The following is a 19,279-nucleotide window of genomic DNA, read 5'->3' as shown; positions in this document are numbered from 1 at the left end:
TCTCCTACACAAATCATAAATCCTTTCTACATAATCACATTCAATTTCCTAGTAGAATTGAAGTTTCTTTAGGGCAAGGAGTGTTTCTTTCTTAAGTACCAAGTATAGTGCCTGGTGTAACACAGGTAAATAGTAACTGCTGGATGAATTTCCTGAAATGTTTATCAAGTTTCTAATTGAAGAACTATAGGGATAGGAAACTTGTGACTCTCTGAAATAGCACATTTCACTTTTGGAGAGCTGTAATTAGGATATTTTCCTCAGGTTGAGATGAAGTCTATTTTTCTGTAACTTTCCCCCATTATTCCAAATGTTATCTTCCAGGGCTAAGCAGCACAAAGTTCAACCATTCTTCTGCATGACAATACTCCAAGTATCTGAAGAAATGTATCCCATCTCTCCTAAGTCTTCTCCAGATTAAATAGCTTCATTTCCTTCAACCTAGTCTTGTGTATGGCATAGATTGGAATTTTCTCTTTGAGTTTTACAATAATAACCACGCAAAAGATTGCTGGTGAGGGGACGGATCAGTCTGGGCAATGAGCTGAGCATACAGTGAATGTTGCTGGAGCCCCTCAAGAAATGATCCTCCCAGCCAAGAGCTCACCCATCAGAAAAGCAGACCCCAGAGTGGCGTCATCCTGATCTGGATAAGGCTGATGAGGTGGTACGATGCAGTTCTATCAAAAAAAAATATTATCTGGACATCCCATTTATGGCAAGCAGGAGTCATATTCTTTGTTTCATCTTCTTGCTCCCTACATAGTCAAAAAGAGGCAGGGCTCTGTGAGCTTCTCTTCCCTGTATATAAAAAAAGATGATATGCCGATACTGATTCATTCATTCATTCTCCACTTTCCATCTGCAGCTCTGCTTGGTTTGAACTCAACACAACAAGAATCTCCTCCCAAGATAAGCTGATCACTTGAAATTGTCTCCTCAGGCTATTTAACACAGTTTTGGATACTCCACACCTTCCAGTGCTTAATGCTTAGCACGTAGCACAGTGCCTGGCACATAGTAGGTGCTTAGCAATGTTTATTGATTTGAATTATTGATATACCTTCTAACACTCCTACAACATTGCTTCTTTCAAGATAAATTTTTTTCTTATTTAATTAATTTATTTTGATTTATCAACAATCACTTCCATATGCTTTTGAGTTGAAAATTTTTCTCCCCCTTCCTCCCCCCTCCCCAAGACAGCACACAATCTGATATAGGGTTTACATTTACATACCCATTAAACATATTTTCACATTAGTGAAGTTGTAAGTAAAAATGAAAACCAATAGGAGGAACCATCAGAAAGATGAAACAAAACTCAACAGAAGGTAAAAATAAGTGATAGTGATTTGACTTCCATAGTTCTTTCTTTGGATGTAGACGGCATTTTCCATCCCCGAGGCCTCTGGAGATGTCTTAGATCCTTGTAATGCTGAGAAGGGTTCAGTTTAACAATCTTAGTCATTGCATAACATGGCTGTTATTGTGTACAAAGTCCTCTTGGTTCTGCTCACTTCACTCAGCATCAGACCATATAAATCTTTCCAGGTTTTTCTGAAGTCAGCTTGTTCATCATTTCTTATAGCACAATAGTATTCCATTACATTCATATACCACAACTTGCTCAGCCATTCCCCAACTGATGGGCATCCTCTCAATTTCCAATTCTTTGCCACCACAAAAAGAGCTGCTATGAATATTTTTGTACATGTGGGTCCTTTTCCCATTTGTTTGATCTCTTTGGGATATAGCCCTAGAAGTGCTATTGCTGGATCAAAGGGTATGCACATTTTTGTAGCCCTTTGGGCATAGTTCCAAATTGTTCTCCAAAATGGTTGGATCATTTCACAACTCCACCAACAATGTATTAGTGTTCCAATTTTCCCACATGCTCTCCAACATTTATCATTTTCCTGTTTTGTCATGTTGGCCAATCTGATAGGTGTGATGTGGTACCTCAGAGTTGTTTTGATTTGCATTTCTCTAATCAATAATGATTTAGAGCATTTTTTCATATGACTATAGATGGCTTTAATTTCTTCATCTGAGAACTGTCTGTTCATATCCTTTGACCATTTATCAATTGGGGAATGGCTTGTGTTCTTATAAATTTGTCTTAATTCTCTATATATTTTAGAAATGAGGCCTTTATCAGAGAGACTGGTTGTAAAAATTCTTTCCCAATTTTCTACCTTCCTTCTAATCTTAGTTGCATTGGCTTTGTTTGTGCAAAAACTTTTCAATTTAATGTAATCAAAATTATCCATTTTGCTTTTCATAATGTTCTCTATCTCCTGTTTGGTCATGAATTCTTCTGTTCTCCATAGATCTGATAGGTAAACTATTCCTTGTTCTCCCAGTTTACTTATGGTATCAGCCTTTATATCTAAGTCATGAACCCATTTTGACTTTATTTTGGTATATGGTGTGAGATTTGGGTCTATGCCTAGTTTCTGCCATACTCTTTTCCAGTTTTCCCAGCAGTTTTTTTCAAAGAGTGGGTTCTTATCCCAGAAGCTGGGGTCTTTGGGTTTATCAAATAATAGATTACTATAGTCATTGACTACTGTGTCTTGCATATTTAACCTATTCCACTGATCCACCTCCCTATTTCTTAGCCAGTACCAAGCAGTTTTGATGATTGCTGCTTTATAATACAATTTAAGATCTGGAATTGCTAGGCCACCTTCCCCTGCATTTCTTTTCATTAGTTCCTTTGATATTCTGGACCTTTTGTTTTTCCAAATGAATCTTGTTATTATTTTTTCTAACTCTATAAAATAATTTTTGGTAGTTTGATTGGTATGGCACTGAATAAGTAAATTAGCTTAGGTAGGATTGTCATTTTTATTATATTAGCTCGGCCTACCCATGAGCAACTGATGTTTTTCCAATTATTTAGATCTGATTTTATTTGTGTGAAAAGTGTTTTGTAATTGTGTTCATAGAGTTCCTGGGTTTGTTTCGGGAGGTAGACTCCTAAATATTTTATAATGTCTACAGTAAGTTTAAATGGGATTTCTCTTTCTATCTCTTGCTGTTGGGCTTTGTTGGTAATATATAGAAATGCTGATGATTTATGTGGGTTTATTTTATAGCCTGCAACTTTGCTAAAGTTGTTTATTATTTCAAGTAGTTTTTTACTTGATTCTCTAGGATTCTCTAAGTATATCATCATGTCATCTGCAAAGAGTGATAGCTTTGTTTCTTCTTTGCCTATTCTAATGCCTTCAATTTCTTTTTCTTCTCTTATTGCTAAAGCTAATTTCCAGTACAATATTGAATAACAGTGGTGATAATGGACATCCTTGTTTCACCCCGATCTTATTGGAAATGCTTCTAGCCTGTCCCCATTACATATAATGCTTGCTGAAGGTTTTAGATATATGCTATTTATTATTTTAAGGAAGACTCCATTTATACCTATGCTTTCTAGTGTTTTTAATAGGAATGGGTGTTGTATTTTATCAAAAGCTTTTTCTGCATCTATTGAGATGATCATGTGGTTTCTGTTGGTTTTGTTGTTGATATGCTCAATGATGCTGATAGTTTTCCTAATATTGAACCAACCCTGCATTCCTGGTATAAATCCTACCTGGTCATAGTGTATTATTCTTGTGATAAGTTGCTGCAATCTACTTGCTAGTATTTTGTTTAAAATTTTTGCATCTATATTCATTAGAGAAATTGGTCTATAATTTTCTTTCTCTATTTTGACTCTTCCTGGTTTAGGTATCAACACCATATTTGTATCATAAAAAGAATTTGGTAAGACTCCTTCTTCACCTATTTTCCCAAATAGTCTATATAGTATTGGAATTAATTGTTCTTTAAATGTTTGATAGAATTCACATGTAAATCCATCTGGCCCTGGAGATTTTTTCCTAGGGAGTTCATCAATGGCTTGTTCAATTTCTTTTTCTGAGATGGGGTTATTTAAGTATTTTACTTCCTCTTTGTTAATCTGGGCAATTTATATTTTTGTAAATATGTATCCATTTCACTAAGATTGTCAAATTTGTTGGCATATAGTTGGGCAAAATAATTCCTAATTATTGTTTTAATTTCCTCTTCCTTGGTGGTAGCTTCCCTTTTCATTCTTGATACTAGTAATTTGGTTTTCTTCTTTCTTTTTTTTAATTAAATTAACCAAAGGTTTATCTATTTTATTGTTTTTTCATAAAACCAGCTCTTAGTTTTATTTATTAGTTCAATAGTTTTCTTAATTTCAATTTTATTAATTTTTCCTTTGGTTTTCAATATTTCTAATTTGGTGTTTAGTTGAGGATTTTTAATTTGTTCTTTTTCTAGTTTTTTTAGTTGTATGCCCAATTCATTAATCTCCTCTTTTTCTATTTTATTTATGTAAGCATTTAGAGATATAAAACTTCCCCTAAGAACTGCTTTCTGCATCCCATAGGTTTTGGTATGTTGTCTCATTATTGTCATTCTCTTGAATGAAATTATTGATTGTTTCTATGATTTGTTGTTTGACCCAATCATTTTTTAGGATTAGATTATTTAGTTTCCAATTATTTTTTAGTCTATCTTTCCATGGCCCTTTATTACATATAATTTTTATTTGTCATGATCTGAAAAGGATGCATTTAATATTTCTGCCTTTCTGCATTGGATTGTGAGGTTTTTATGCCCTAGTACATGGTCAATTTTTGTGTATGTGCCATGTACTGCGAGAAAAAAGTATATTCCTTTCTATCCCCATTCAGTTTTCTCCAGAGGTCTATCATACCTAACTTTTCTAATGTTCTATTCACCTCCTTAACTTCTTTCTTGTTTATTTTGTGGTTAGACTTATCTAGTGCAAGAGGGGGAGGTTCAGGTCCCCCACTAGTATAGTTTTGCTGTCTATTTCTTCCTGTAACTCCCTGAACTTCTCCTGTAAGAATTTGGATGCTATACCATTTGGTGCATATATGTTTAGTAATGATATTACTTCATTGTCTATGGTGCCTTTTAGCAGGATGTAGTTTCCTTCCTTATCTCTTTTGATTAGATCTATTTTTGCTTTTGCTTTGTCTGAGATCAGGATTGCTACCCCTGCTTTTTTACTTCAGCTGAGCATAATATATTCTGCTCCAGCCTTTTACCTTTACCCTGTATGTGTCACTCTTTTTCAAATGTGTTTCCTGTAAACAACATATTGTAGGATTATGGTTTTTAATCCATTCTGCAATCCTTTCCGTTTTATGGGAGAGTTCATCCCATTCACATTCACAGTTATGATTACTATCTGTGTCTTTTTCTCCATCCTTTTCCCCCATTTATGCTTTTCTTTCTCCTTTTTCCTTTCCCCCTTCACTAGTGTTTTGCTTTTGCCTCCTTCAGTCCCTCCCCTTTTATTATCCCTTTCCCTTTTCTTCCCCTTTAGTCTTACTGCTGCTTCCCTCCTTCTTTCCCCCCCTTCTTTCCCCCTCCCTTTTCTTTCCCCTTTTCCCTCCTACTGCCTATAGGGCAAGTTAGATTTCTATACCTAACTGATTATATATTATGCCCTTCTTGAGCCAAATCTGATGAGAGTAAGGTTCAAACAATGCTCCCCCCTCCTTCTTTCCCTCTGCTGTAATAGGATTTTGTGTCTTTTCCTGTAATGTAATTTACCCTTGTCTGCCTCCTCCTTTCTCAGTACATTTTCTAAGATCAGATTGATCCACTTATTTGGATCCATTTAACCCACTTGATTAGATTTTTTTTATCATTACATCAAAGTCAACTAATATCCACCCTCTTTATGTATACTCCTTTAACAAGTGTAATAACAATACAGTTCTCAAGGGTTGCAAGTCTCATATTCCCTTGTAGGGGTTTAAACAGCCCCCCCCTTATTAACAACATATTGTATCTTTCTGTCCCATTTACCTTTTTAAGTCCTTTCCTGTACTTGAAGATCAAATTTTTTGTTGAGCTCTGGTCTTTTTATCAGGAAAGTTTGGAAGTCTCCTATTTGTTGAATATCCACCTCCTCCCTTGAAAAATGATGCTCATTTTTGCTGGGTAATTGATCCTTGGCTGCATTCCAAGCTCCTTTGCCTTAGGAATATCATGTTCCATGCCCTGGGTCTTTTAATGTAGAAGCTGCAAGGTCCTGTGTAATCCTGACTGTGGTTCCATGATATTTAAATTGTTTCTTTCTGGCTGCTTGCAGCACCTTCTCTTTCATCTGGTAATTTTGGAATTTTGCTATTATATTTCCTTGGCGTTGTCAATTTGGGATCTCTTTCAGGTGGTGATGGTGGATTCTTTCTATGGTTATTTTCCCTTCTGGTTCTAGGACTTCTGGGCAGTTTTCCTTTATGATTTCCTGAAAGATACTGTCCAGGCTCTTTTTTTCATCATGATTTTCAGGTAGTCCAATAATTTTTAAGTTGTCTCTCCTGAGTTGATTTTCCAGGTCAGTTGTTTTACTGATGAGGTGTTTTACATTTTCATTTATTTTTTCATTTTTTTGTTTCTGTTTGACTGATTCTTGCTCTCTCATAGAGACATTAGTTTCCATTTGTCCAATTCTAGTTTTTAACAGATTGCTTTCTTCTGTTAGTTTTTGTCCTTCCTTCTTGAACTGGCCGATTGTGTTTCTTAGGGACTTGTTTTCTTCAGTGTGTTTTTTTTCCAATTGGCCAATTGTATTTTTGAAGGACTGTTTTACCTCTCTCATTTGACTACTAAAATCCTTCTTGAGCTCTTCCAAGAAGGCTCCTCGGGCGCCAAACCAGCTCATATTCCCCTTTCACATTGCAGGTGTAGGTTTGTTGACAATGTTGTCCTCCTTAGAATTTCTGTCTTGATCTTCACCCTTCTCATAATATGAATCTGTGGTATGTTTCTTTTTACTCATGGTTTCCCCATTCCTTGGCCTCTAAAGAGATTGAGCTCTCCTGCTGGGGAACAGAGAGCACTGACCCAAACTTCCTGTGCTGGGAGCTCAGGTCCTGGTCACTGGCTTTATGTCCTAGGTCCTCTTATGCTGGAAATTGGAGGCTGTAGGTTTCTGGCAGCCTACCCCGCATTGGGCTGGAATCAGCAAGGCTGGAACTTTCAGGCAATTCTAGGTTGCCTGCTTTTCCTTTCCTTTAGCTTTCTTCAGCTCCTTTTAGATGGCTGCTGCAGGGTGTTTATCTGACTGGGGCCCCCTGCAGTGTTGTCTCCCTCATTTCTGCTAATGCACTGGGAGATTCCTTTGCGGTGGAGTGCCGAGGCTCCTGGTGGTTTTCTGAGCTGGTTTCCACCAGTTCCCCCCACCCTCAATGAGGCACTCTGAGGTCCAGGTGTTGGTGTTTGCCTGCTCTACCACATGGCCTTCAGGATTTCTTCACAATTGGAGGCTTCAGGGCTCCTACAGCTCACCTGGTATTGGGTTGGAATCAGAAAGGCTGGGGCTTTAGGAAGCCTTTAGGTTGTTTTCTTCACCTCCTTTCAGATGAATGCCACAGGGTACTTGTCTGCCTGGGGCCCCTTGTAGTTCTGCCTCCCTTATTTTTGCTGAGGTATTGGGAGACCCGTTTGGTGGGCTGCTGCACTGCTGCTCCTCATCTTTCTTCTAGTTCAGGTGTTCCAGGTTTTTTTTTCTGGGGTGATATTTTCTGGGTTTTCAGAGGTTGATATGGGAGAGTGAGAGCGACTACCTTTTCACTCTGCCATCTTGGCTCCCGGAACTCAAGATAAATTTTTGAAAGAATGAATGAGCAGAATTCTCTTTTCTCAATCATTCTACCTTGGATTATATGGATAGCAGTTAATCATCCAACTGATGAGTATTTATTAAGCGGCTTTTATATACCAGACACTATGCTAAACCCTGCGGTTAGATGTACAAAAAATAAAACAATCCCTTCCTACTCAAAATGAGCTTACATTCTAATGGAAGCAACAATAAGTACATATAAAATTAGATACAGCATAAATATAAAGTTAATAAATACAAGACCATACAAAGTAGTTAAATGCAAGGTAGTTTGGGAAGGAAGACACTAGCAGTTGGGGAATCAGGAAAGGCTTCATGTAGAAGATGGTGCTTGAACTGTACCTTAAAAGAAGAGGAGTCTATAAAGTAGATGTAAGCAGGGAGTACATTCTTGTCACAGGGGCCAGCCAGCACAAAGGTGTAGAGATGGGAGATGGCGTGTCATGTGTGAGGAACAAAGAGGACAATTTGGCTGGATCATAGACTGCAGGATGGGGCATAGCATCAAAAGGGCTGGGGAGATAAATTGGAGACATATTGTGTAGGGCCTTCAGAGCTAAACAGAGGCATTTATATTTTATGCTAGAGGTAATAGGGAGCCACTATGGTTGAATGAGTAGGGAAATCGAGAGTCATATCTTTGCTTAAGGAAAGTTACTGTGGCAGCAATATATACCGTAGACTAGGGTGGGGAGAGGGACTTGAGGAAGGGAGAATGATTAGCAGGCTATTGGAGTTTGGTGAGAGATAATGAGGGCTTGAACTAAGGTGGCAGCGATCTGAGTGATAAGAAGAGGTTGTAAGGCAGAGCTATTGTGAAGATAGAAATGGCAAGATTTGGCAACTCGTACATCTTGAGTGAGACAGAATGAGGACTGTAGGATAATGCTGAGATTATGATTCTGGAGACTAGAAGGATGTGCGGAGGTATAGAAGGATGTGGAAGGGACGGTATAGAGAGAAAATGATAAAATCAGTTTTTGATATATTGAATTAAGATCTATTTGTGACATTCAGTTTGAAATATCTAATAGGTAATTGGTGTTCTAGGACTGAATCTTAAAGGAAAGATTGGGATTGGATATGTAGGTCTAAGAGTTATCTAGGTAGAGATCATAGTTAAATCCATGGGAACTGATGTTATCCAGAGAAAATATATAAAAAGAAAAGAGGACCTGAAATAGAATCTTGAAGAACACATGGTTGGGGGTGAGATGTGGTTGATGAGTGAACAAAGGAGACTGAGAAAGAGTAATTAGACAAGTAGAAGTAAACCAGGACATTAATGTCATGAAAACTCACAGAAAAAAAAATTATCTAGAAGGAGAGCATGATAAATAGTATCAAATACAGATGATGTTGAGAAGGATGAGGACTGAAAAAAAGACTGTCATCTGGCAAATAAGAGACTATTGGAGGCTGTATTTTTTTTTGAAACAGATTTAGTTGATTGATGAAGTAGGAAGCAATACTCCTAAGTTTTGACGAATGTGTGAAAGGAGAGAAAGTAGAGGAAATGTAGATAACTTTTTCAAGGAATTTGAGTACAAAAGGCAGGAGAGACAAAGATGATAGCTGGAAAGAATATATAATATATAGCGAAGGAATTTTTGTTTGTTTTTAATGCTGGGGGATCCTGGCCTAGTTTGAAGTCAGTAGGTAAGAAATCAGTTGAAAGGGAGAGGATGAAGATTTGAAGAGGGGGAATGAATGAGGATGCACACTACTAGAGAACATGGGAGGAGATAAGATCAAGCATACATGTAGAAGCCATCTAGGTGGGACAGTAGCTAGAGCTCTGGTCTTACAGTCAGGAAGCCCTGAGCTCAAATCTGCCCTCATACACTAACTTGCTATGTGAACCTGGGCAAGTTACTTAGTCTATGTTTGCCACAGTTTTCTTTAAAAAGGAGATATTAAATAATAACATCTAATTCCTAGAGTGGTTCAGAGGATGAAATAAGATATTTATAAAGCACTTAGCACAGTGTTTGGTTCATAGTAGGAGCTTAATAAATAAATTGTTGTTAAATCTAAAGTCTAAATATAAATATACAAGGATTAACCTTGGCAAGAAGGGACAACTCTTTGTCAGAGATTGGAGCAAAGAGTAAATGCCTGTTACTACCCTCTGCAATGTTTACTTCTTTCATCTCTGTTCCGAAATATCTATTATGAATTGTAAGTGGTTTACATCCTGAACATTCACTTAGCCTAACATTGCAATAGGTTACATAAATGCACATTACTTTTTACTTAACTTTATGGAGTTAAGAGATATGAGATAATGGCTTTATGAAAATCACATGGAAAGACATGTTAACTCTGCAAATCAAGAAGCCATGAATTATGTAAGCAGCATGATATAATGAAATGGTTTTCAGCATGTGTGATGTTACCTACAACTATGCCTCAAGTTTCACACTAGGTGTGTCATGAATAGTTTGGAACCTACACTTGCAATTGCACGCATGAGCCTCCAACTCTCAAATATTATTCCTGACTTAAATGTTCAGTGTGCTGTACTACCAGAAGGAGGAGGAGGAGGAGAAGAAGAAGTAATTTGAATACCACTGGTTTAGTGGATAGACTTCTAGATTTATAGTCAAGACAACTTGGGCTCATAGCTAACCCTTCAATACCTACCATATGGGTGACCCTGAATAAGTCATTTAATTCCTCATCCTTAGTCTCCTGATCATTAAAATGAGGTTAATAAAACCTTTAGTAATTACCCTCATAGAATTTTTGTGCAGATCAATCCACTCTCAAGAAGTGATGTAAATGTTGGGGAAAGTGGATATTTTGGGGCTAAGAGGACTTTTCGAGCTTCTTAACATACTCTTACTCTTAAATCCATCTCTGACCCTAAACTCCATAAAGTAAAGGATCAGATCTTATATAAAATTTGAATCTCTTGCATCACCTAGCACAGCGCAGTGCACATAGTAGACATTTAGTAAATGTTTGTTAAATGAATGAATAAATGAATGACTTGTTTCTATAGTTTTTTGTGGTAGAAGCAGCTGACTTGGGGAACAACCCATAAAGACTTTGAAATCTAATAATAGAGACTGATCTATTCTGAACTCCTAACAAGGATCTAGATAACTGTGCTTTTAGTCTCCAAATTTTACACTTTCTTCAAGTTCTACCTCTTCTGTGAAGCCTTCCTTTATTATCATGTGGGATCACAATGGTTTCTTCTTTCCTTTTTCCTTTCTCTTTCTCTCTCTCTCTCCCTCCCCTTCATTCCTTTGTTTCTTCCTCCCTTTTCTTTCTTTCTTTCTTTCTTTCTTTCTTTCTTTCTTTCTTTCTTTCTTTCTTTCTTTCTTTCTCTCTCTCTCTCTCTCTCTCTTTCTCTCTTTCTCTCTTTCTCTCTTTCTTTCTTTCTTTCTTTTTTATTTTCTCTCTCTTTCTCTCTCTCTCTCTCTCTCTCTCTCTCTCTCTCTCTCTCTCTTCTCTCTCTCCCTCCCTCCCTCTCCTCTCTCTCTCTCTTTCTCTCTTTCTCTCTTTCTTTCTTTCTTTCTTTCTTTCTTTCTTTCTTTCTTTCCTTCTTTCTTTCTTTCTTTCTTTCTTTCTTTCTTTCTTTCTTTCTTTCTTTCTTTCTTTCCCCCTTTTAGCACTCTGAGCCCCTAACTCATACTTTTACACTTGAGTTCAGTTATCTTATATTAGTTGGTTCAAGTACTATTATTTCTGCTTTTGCTGATAAACTCTCCAAGTATCACATGACTAGAAAATGACACCATAGGGACATGAGTCCACATTTTCTGACTCCACTATGAAGTCTTGTTGAGCCTAACAATGGCCCTAGGGCTCCTTAGTTAACAAAAGGGCTTTGCTTTTGGATTTGAAAATAAGATATTCATATTTGTTTCTGAGGGTGGATGGAGAGGGAAGATGAAAACATTAACTTTGAGCTCCTTAGATTCTCTGGGCTCAGTTGTGATAAATAAATAATGGGAAAATTATTTTCAAAATTGATAGGTATAAGTATTTTCAAAAGCCAGCTTTTCCAAACTATGCAACTTGCCCAGACAATCGGCACACAGACTTTAGTGATACTCTGCAGATTTTTTTTTTGGTGGTACAGACAATTTTTGTAAGAGCAGCAGAAAATACTAAAGAGAATAAAATGAGCCCTCAAATCAGTCATGTTCAAAGGAACTCTAATTCTACTGTCTTGATGATTCATTTTCTTTAATGTATCTTTCTTTTGCACAGATAGAGGCAGAACTTTGGAGAAAAGGGAAAAAAACACATTCTCATAATGTGAAAGCCTTCCTTTCTATTGACCCACAGTCCCTATTTCACTTCCCTTTCCAAGTTAAATTACCTTTAACTACTATGACATTAAGAGACCTATTAAAAGTCACCTAGAGAAAGGGGGAGTGAGCTGGTCAAATTTCACCTCTAGGTAACTGAGGAAATTTAAGGAGCAGATTTTGTTTCTGGATATATCTCTTCTGTTGACTCCTCATGTGACAATGACTTATTAAGCAGATAACTTCCTGCTCCTACCCAATTATATCTGGACAACTCGTCCATGTAAGTTTCACTGCAAAGGCAGTTCCTGATAGAGCAATGAGGTATAATAATTATGATCTACAAAGAAAAGAGATAATGACTATGCTGATTAGTAACAAGGCACTCCAGTGCCCTAGTGATAGGGCTCATAAAATGCAGAGATTGGTTTCTAGAAGTACCTTAACAGTTTGCCTAACTGAAATTTTTTCTTATTAGCTTCACATGCCCTTTGATTCTTCCTGGAGATGGACCTATGGTGGTGTTCCTCTCATGTTATAGCACAATTAGTAGGTAAGATTTCAATTCCTTGATGGGTTAATACATTTGGGACGGGGCGAGGCAGGGGGGAAGTGTGACCAATATAAATTTATATTGGCAATATGTACAGAGGATGATCTCATGATTTCCCAAATTCCTAGCTATCAATGAATATGAGAGTCGTCCTTGGCAATTAGCAGATTTCAATTATTATAAACTATCTTAATGATGTCAAATATTTTTCTGAAACAAAGGAGGTCCATTTTCTTTAATACCAATGTTCTTGCAGTGTGGTTGTATGGCTGTGAATTATGGAATACCCAAAATGAGTCTTACTCAGAAGGCAATGGAGAAGCACATGGCAGGTACAAGCAGGCTCTAGAACATTAAAAAGAGAGAGAGGAGAGAGAGAGAGAGAGAGAGAGAGAGAGAGAAGAGAGAGAGAGAGAGAGAACAAAGAACCATAGTAAGAGATGCCATTAAAGACATGGGTGATTGAAAAATAGGATGGGTTGGTCACATGGTAAGAGTAAAGAATAACTATGGATAGACCATGTACTCCATTGATATTCTTATGATGTCAAGACAAATTGAGTAAGACTCATCATATTTCATGGATCTCTAGTGGCAGACATATATCAAGAAATAGACAAGAGATGCACAAGATAGGTAGAAATAGATGGGTTGCAATTTCTGTCACTGGAAGAGACACCTACACTAATGGAATCATATTTATCTCCTTGATCACAAAGCAGGTGCTTGATAAATGCTTGTTGATAGTCTGATTGATCCATCCATTTGAATATTCAAGTACCCAAAGGCCCAGTATAATCTCAAATGAAAGTTCTATGGAGGCAGGCTGATTTTCTTCTAATCGATATTGGTTTATCAACTATACAAACAACAAATGATTTGGGGGTTGAGGTTTTTTTTTTTATCTCTGTCCATTTTTCAAAGCAAATTAATTCATCAGGTTTGTATATTTGTGGTTCACTTTTCTCTTTCTCCCCCCCACCTTGCATTTCAGCTAAACATTTCTTAAAGTAAAGACAGTGTTATTTAAGATTTCCTTCTGTCATGTGAAGCTAATTGGTCTAATTCATTATGGAAAAACTATAAGGGGGATGAAACAAATGAGGTAATGTATTTTGAACACTAGTATAATTGCTAATGAGATCTAATGTGAGTAAACTGCCAGCAACTTAAGTGTTTCAGCATGATGGATACTTTACATTTTACTGAAGGAAAAGCAGAAATAAGTTATAACAGCAGTTAACAATATGTTTGGGGATGAAAATAGATACAGAACAGGATGATGTAATTAAAATTATACATACCACCCACTGGATTTCATTTTTGGTTTGGGTTTCTTTCATCCTTTACACTCTATGACTTGGCTTCAACTGAATCTTTGCTCACAATATCCTGCCCCTTTGAACGGCTGCTGTTGTTTCTGGTAGAGCCAAGGTCCAGAGAAACCTAAGAGTTTCATTATTCATGAATGAGAGACTTAGATTACTTAACAGAAGAAACAAGCATATTATAGCCATTTATGAGTAAGAACAATGATGAGGACAGGATAGTGATGCTCAAGAGCTACTGCCCAGTTCCCTCTGGGACACTATCTCTACTTCATTGAAAAACACTGAATGATAAGATTGTCACATTGCCTCTTCCTCCTTAAAGTTCCAGTAAGCCTTTCTTTACAAAAAAAGGGTAAGGAACAGAAGTTATTCCATCTCTTTTGTGTAAGAAGATTAGCTTCCCATTTCAATTTGATAGAAATATCAGGAGATATAGAACCGAGGTTACCAGGTTTGGTGTTCATGTATAATTTGTACAAAATTGGTTTTAAAACAAATGACCTATTCCTCTCACCAGAACTGTAATGACTTATTTTGCCACAAACTGTGCAGGTAGTATGAAGTGTGCTTTCAAGTGTAGAGTGCAAGACAAAGACTAGCTGGGGTGGTGGTAGGAGGGAAGGTTTCACATAAGTTTGCCATTGGTTATCTTTTTATTTGTGCTATTTGTTTTGCTAAACAAATACTGAGCCTTGCTTTTACACACTACTAAAGGATTATAAATTCTTATAATTCCCTCTAAATTGGTAACCTAAACATTTGATGCCCCAAGGTAAAGCCCCAATTTCCTTATTAGTTATGTCCCAGCCTCTGAACTGACCACCAAATTGCCAAATCTTTCTTAAAGGTAATTTTATGAAATTCTGTTGGGAAGGTAAATAGTTGGTTACATGTCTCTTCTCATTTATTCCCTTAACCTTAATAAAAAGGTTTTTTTTTTTATAAATTACACTACCCATAGTAATTCACTAGGTGATCCTTTCCCACCCACTTCTTAACAAGTCTTCTGTGGTTAATTTGGGATTGAAGAAAATCAGAATGAAAGAGAAGGATGGAGCCTGAAAGGGTGGGACTGGTAAAGGTACAGAACAGGTCCAATTATATCAGCCTCTTGGTGCCTTCCTGCTGCGATATCACAACTGCTCATGCTCACTTCTTCAGAGTTACAGCTCTTAGTCATTGTGAAGGCCTGGGAGAGGGGTGTGACAGTGTTGGGTCTTCTGAAGTGATAGAATTGGCAGTAAAAAGCACACTTATAGCAAGGATTCCATAGCAAAATTAAAAGAGGGATTGATAAAGACAGACAAAGCTTATTAGGGAAGAGAAATTATCATTCATTTCAAGAAAAGAAAAAGAGCCATTTCAGTGGATAATTACCTAAAACTAACTAAACTGTTGAAATTTCCTGAGGAAGTTAAAGGCATTACAACAAATTCTGTAAGACATTGCTGAAATGAAATGGAACCATTTCAATAACCACCAAAAATAATTTTGAGAGTAAAAATGAGAACGTGGCAAAAATATCAAAGAAATAAGGAAAGGAATTAAAACTCATGGAAGAAGAAATCATCAAATCTAAACAGAGACTAGATAATACAGAACAAATATCAGAGAAATTTTCAATAAGAGGGGATCCTGTGAATAAAGAATAGCAAAAATTAAGAAGCAAAAGGAAAAAAAATTGTAATAAAACCAAATAACAAAAAAACCCTCCAAAACAAAACCCTCTAAGCTTTGAAGAACATGTGAGAGTTCTATAAAACAATAACACTGAACTTAAAGATAAGTCATGAAGAGAAAATCTATAAATGATAGGTCTTCAAAAAAATTAAGAAAAGGAAAACTTGAATATCATACTTCAAGAAATCACACAAAACCTTACCAGAAATACTGGAGGCAGAGAGCAAAGTACATATCAAGAGAAACATAGAACACCAAAAGAAGGAAACTCCAAGTTTAACCCACCAAGAAACTTTGCAGTCTAATTCATAAATATAGCATCAAACAACAAATTTTTCAGGTAGCATATTTTTAAGAATAAAGAAGATCAGTTGCCAACTTAGAGTAACAACCTGCAAAGATGTAAGCTGAATTTAAACATTAAAAAATTCAAAAAAAGGGATACATTTGAATAATTTTTAAAAATCCAGGAGAGCAAAGTATTCAAAATCCATACTGGCCAAACAGAAGAAAATTCAGATAGAATTCAAAGATGAATATAAGAAATTAAATGCAGGGTATCTAGAACTACACACAACTAGGGATATGGATTGGGGGATTCTTTTAATTTGACACTTCTTTCTTCAAAAACAAAAACAACAACAACCAAAAAACCCCCCTCTCATTGACTGAGAGAAGGCAGCAAGCATCAATGAGCCATGCAAATAAAGGGAAAATACAAGAGAATAGAAAAAAGTGAATTAATATTTCAGAAGGAAAAATCTCCTTTTCTCATTAGTTAAATCAATGATAGAGGTTGTGAGATAGTATAGAGAAGCTCCACCCTTACAGGCAATGAAAAGGGGATGAAAGTAAACACAGGTCAAGACTTGAGAGGAGAAATGTATAAATATTTTTCAATTTTTTCTCCCTGTCTTTGCAGTGATGGAAGAGGTGAAAAAAATATTGTAGAGGAGGGAGGTCATAGAGAAAGGAATGTGAAGTGGTTGTAACTAAAAGAAAGGGAATAATTTTACAGCTTTGAAAAGAGGCTCTGAAGAGTTAGGAAGAGAGAAAACAAGGCTCTTGCAACACATTCTTGTGTTAATGGGGATAGGATTGGACATTTCAAGGGATCAAATTTTAAAAGATGGCATCATTTATCTTGTTGGGTTTTTTTTGTTTTTGCCTTTTTTGTGTGAGGCGATTGGGGTTAAGTGACTTGCCCAAGGTCACATAGCTAGTAAGTGTTATGTGTCTGAGGCTGGATTTGAACTCAGGTCTTCCTGACTCCAAGGCCAGAGCTCTATTCACTGAGCCACCTCACTGCCCCATGGCATCATTTATTTTGCTAGTAACTCACACCATCGGTGGAACAGGAGTCCCTAGAACCTCATTTTGATCTAATCTTATCAATTGAGGGTGGAATATGTATACACAGATACATCCACAGAGAGGTAAGAGGATGGATGATATCTTTTTTAAAATTTATTTTTAGTTTTCAACATTTGTTTTTATAAGATTGAGTTCTATATTTCCCCCCCTCCTTCCACTCCCCCTCCCCAAGATGGCATGCAATCTGATTTAGGCTATACATGTATGATTATATTAAATATATTTCCACATTAGTCATGTTATCAAAGAAAAATCAGAACAAAAGGGAAAAATCATGAGAAAGAAAAAAACTAAAAACAACAAAAGAAAGAGAAAATAGTATGCTTCGATCTTATTCAGATTCCATAGTTCTTTCTCTGGATGTGGTTAGCATTTTACATCTTGAGTCTTTCGGAATTATCTTAGATCATTGTATATTGCTCAGAAGAGCTAAGTGTAATAAAGTCAATTATTGCATAATGTTGTTATTACTGTATACAGTGTTCTCCTTGTTATCTTTACTTCACTCAGCATAATTTCATTCAAGTCCTTCTAGATTTTTCTGAAGTCTGCCTGCTCAATATTTCTTATGGAACAATAGTTTTGTCTACACTTAATCCTTCAATTTTTTTTCTTATTGTTATAGTTAGCATTATATTATAGTAGGGGAGATAATTGATATCTTTGTTTACCCTTTATCTTATTGAAAAGCCTTCTAGTTTATCCTTATTATTTATAATGCTATCTGTTGGATGTGGATGTGTACTATTTACCATATTAAGGAAATAATCATTTATTCTTTTGTTTTCTGTCTGTTTCATTTTTTTTGACAGAAATTAGTGTTAGATTTTGTTAAAGACCTTTTCTGCAGCTGTTATGTAATCATTAATTCATTAGGGATATGGAGTTATAGTTTTCTTTCTCTGTTTTAACTCTTCATTTTAGATATCACAAACATATTGGTATCATAGAAGGAATTCTTGTAAAATGCCTTTCTATTTACAGGTCTGTTCCAGGAGGCTTGACAATATTTTGAGGGCTCTTAACATGTAATTAATATGGTGTAACTTACAAACAGAAGCATGTAGAGGACCTCGCCTTGACATGGACTCTCAATTGGATATTCTTTACCATGGTGACCCTAAAATGCATATGCAATATGACCTACCATATAATTAAAACCAAGAGAATTGTGAAAAAGCTTGTAATCTATTAATCATTATATATAAATAGCATTAATACTTAAAGAAGTGGGGGCAGCTAGGTGGTGCAGTGGGTAGAGCACCAGCCCTGAAGTCAGGAGGACCTGAGTTTAAATCTGGCCTCAGACCAAACACTTGACACTTACTAGCTGTGTGACCTTGGGCAAGTCACTTACCCCCAACTGCCTAAAAAAAAATACTTAAAGAATTGCCTGTTAAAAGAGTTTTGAAGCATGTTTCATATCATGTACATTGGCAAAAATGATGAAATATGAGTACAATTAACGTACCTTTGGAGGCACACTAACATAGGGGTGGAGCTATGAATTGGTCCAACTATTCTGGATATAAATTTGGAATTATATAAGAAAGGTGACTAAACTTTTCATTCCCTTTCATGCAGTGATGTCACTACTGGCCATTTGCTCCAAGGAAGTATATTCCAAAATATGCATTATATCACTGTTTGTGGTAGCCAAGAACTGGAAACAGTGCATTATGACTGATTGGTGAATGGGTAAAAAGCTATTGTATATGAAAAATAGACTAGTCTTGTGTGATAAGAAATGATAAATATGAGTAATTTAGAATAACATAAAAATATTTGAATAAACTTATATAGAAGTGAAATTTGCAAAAACAAGATGACAACATGCAAATCTTGACCATCAATTACTGCCTGTGCAGTCATGAGCAGGAAATTTCAATATCAAGAACCTCAGTTTTCTCATCTGTCAAATGAGAGTGTTTAACTAGACCTCTGACATTGCTACCAATACTAGTTCTATGATCCTGGATTAAAAACAGTAACATAAATATAAATAAAAATATCACTAAATAAAAATTCTGAGTAATTGGAAAACCAATGAAGGTTAAGAATAGAAAATAACACTCATCTTTCCCTCATAGCGGAAAGGTCAGGAACTTCAAGGACATAATGTTGTATCCATTGTCAGATGTTGCCACTGTCAATGTTTTTGCTGAATTATTCTTCTTTGTCACAAAATAGGGTTCAGTTTGAAGATGGCAAGATTAAAATGATTGTGATTGTGACATAAAAAATGGATCAATGATATATATGTATTTAAAAGCTCTTAAAATTTAGTTTAGAAGAAATATATGTACATATCATATATACATATTTATATATGCATTCAAACATGAACATTTGATGCTCAATCACTTAA

General features: G+C 36.1%; 1 long non-coding RNA gene across 2 annotated transcripts in view; it reads right to left on the bottom strand.

Annotated features, from left to right (window-relative positions):
• Positions 1 to 19,279, bottom strand: part of LOC110192052 (uncharacterized) — a 102,898-nt gene that overhangs the window by 35,629 nt on the left and 47,990 nt on the right. For both annotated transcript variants that reach the window (XR_013486982.1, XR_013486983.1), the window contains one exon: positions 13,831 to 13,972. This is a non-coding gene — a long non-coding RNA (uncharacterized LOC110192052). The remainder of the gene's footprint in view (positions 1 to 13,830; positions 13,973 to 19,279) is intronic.

The sequence above is a fragment of the Phascolarctos cinereus genome, unplaced genomic scaffold, assembly GCF_003287225.1.
Source record: "Phascolarctos cinereus isolate Bilbo 61053 unplaced genomic scaffold, phaCin_HiC Scaffold_5;HRSCAF=322, whole genome shotgun sequence".
NCBI classification, from domain to species: Eukaryota; Metazoa; Chordata; class Mammalia; order Diprotodontia; family Phascolarctidae; genus Phascolarctos; species Phascolarctos cinereus.
Note: the sequence above shows the minus strand (reverse complement) of the source record. Positions and strands in the feature narration are given on the sequence as shown.